The sequence below is a fragment of the Globicephala melas genome, chromosome 18 (assembly GCF_963455315.2).
Source record: "Globicephala melas chromosome 18, mGloMel1.2, whole genome shotgun sequence".
Taxonomy (NCBI): Eukaryota; Metazoa; Chordata; class Mammalia; order Artiodactyla; family Delphinidae; genus Globicephala; species Globicephala melas.
Genome location: NC_083331.1, coordinates 12,240,232 through 12,242,430, shown reverse-complemented (window position 1 = coordinate 12,242,430; position 2,199 = coordinate 12,240,232). Strand labels below are relative to the sequence as shown.

The following is a 2,199-nucleotide window of genomic DNA, read 5'->3' as shown; positions in this document are numbered from 1 at the left end:
TGAGCTGTTTGGGGCCCTCGCCCGGTCCTGTGGGCCTCGCCTCAGACGTCTCTCCTTCGGCGTTTCTCTTCTTTCCCCTCTGAATCCTCTGCCTGAACATCAGATGAGCTGAGTAGGATTGCAGTTGCTCTCACTGCCAGGGAGACAGGCAATCATAAAACTCCCTGTTGGGTCACTGGCTTAGATAGAATCATACATCTTAAAAGAACTCTGGAAAGGGAGCCCTTAACTGATATGACTGACTCCGGTTACTAGTCAGCCCTGTGACCTTCACCCAGCGATTCTGGATTCCTGTTTTTCAACCGGAAAGTGAGAGGCTTGGATTATTTGATATCTGAGGTCTCTTCCACTTTGACAGTCAACAAGCCAGGTGGCTCTATGGCCTGCGAAGTGCTGAGCCCTGGGAGGTGTTGGTGTGGCCACCTTTTCCTCCAGTCCCTGCTCTGCCTGTCCCTGCCTGCCTGTCCTGCTGTGTTCCCCCTGACATCATCCCCCTGTGGCCAAGAAAGCACATCATACAAATCAATATTAAAAAATGCTGCTCAAGTCTCAGTGACCATATAAATTTGCACAAATACTGCCACCTACCAGTGCCCAGCTCCTGGGATCATGGTAGCTGTGCCCATGTTCGGTGGTTCTCCCCGTAGAGATGGTTGGGGGTGGCGGGCTTAACTCTGAGGCCCCTTTGGTAAGTGAGCAAAGGCTCTATCTCTCCCCTTTCCTTCTCCAGGAGAATTGTCTGTGTGTCAGCCTTTTCTATATGAATCTTTCTATATAGGATCTAAAATGCAGGATGCTGGAATGAGCTGCATTGTCCAAAGGGCAGATTCTGAGACCTGCTTCTCTCCCAACACACTTGCATTTGTACCCTAAACTTCACCCGTTCACATGCCACTTTCATGAATTTTATTACATCCATCTACCACCTGCTCTATTAGGTACTTAGATTTTTACTTAGATTCATCATAAGCAGTAATATCCATGAAATCATTGCTTTGCTGTATACCAATTGCATTTCAATACACAGTAAGTAATAAATAAATAATCTCTAAGGGTTTTCTTGGTATGTCCTGAACTTGGTTTCTTAGGGCTGCTGTAACAAATTGCCACAAGCTATTTCAAAATTGATAGGGAGGCAAAGCTTCCCATGTCTTTATTTTATTAAATTTCATGTACAAATGGTCTAAAAAATTTTAATTGTCAAATTTGCTTCCATAGAAAGTCTTCAAAAGTAGGTCAGGCACCACTCAAGGTCCTGGGACTTTGCAGGCACAGTTTAGAGACATAGTTCCAAGCTTCTAGCAAGCATGATCATCCCATCTTTCCCCCAACCCTTTTCTGTCTTATTCAGAGAGAGATGGATTGGTGAAAAAAAAAAAAAAGTGTGGAATTTAGAATCAGATGGAGAGTCATTACATTCTGATGCTGTCATTTATTATCTCTGTGACTTAAGCCAATCACTTAACTTCTCTAAGCCTCATTTTCCTTATCTATAAAATGGAAATAATAGTGTCTACATTATTAGGTTGTTGTGAGAGTTAAACACACACACACACACACACACACACACGATTCCTAGCAATTGTCTAGCATATAATAAGTGCTTAAAAATATTAGCTCCATCTTTTCTTCCTTGCTGCCATCAAAGCAGCATTCAGAATTACTTTGTTCTCTAATTTCCTTCTAGGTTATCAGGAAACTTACATTCTGTTTCTAATACTTGCTGGACTCTCTGCTCCCTTTCCTTGATTCCTTCATCTCTGCCCCCCTTTTAATGATTCCTTCCCAAACTCCGTCCTCTCTCTCATGCCTCCATGTCTCTTTTTTCAAGCAGTTCCCACTTTCCATCTGCCACAATTTCAGAGATCTCTGCCCAGTGAAGGAACTGATAACTCGGATGAGAGCGTGGGTCATAAAAATTCTTACTTCTTTTGCCTTTTCATGATGTTTCAATAGTCCTTCTTGTTTATTTGCTTGTTTAAATCATGGTCTTCCCAAAAGCATGGAGAAATTTGTGTTATCTAATGCTATGGGAAAATTCCTGGACCACAGTCTTATTAAATTCGTCAGACATTTTTGGAGCATCTGCTATATGCCAAGCAGTGCCCCAGGCACTAGGGAAATAAAAATAAAGAAAACAGAGTCTCTGCCCTAAAATGCTTACAGACCAACCAGGCAGACAGACCTATAAACACCTAC

The 2,199-nt window shown here is 42.7% G+C and overlaps 1 protein-coding gene across 1 annotated transcript in view; it reads left to right on the top strand.

The window, feature by feature from the left end:
- Positions 1-2,199, top strand: part of SPART (spartin) — a 377,051-nt gene that overhangs the window by 101,927 nt on the left and 272,925 nt on the right. The window lies entirely within an intron of this gene.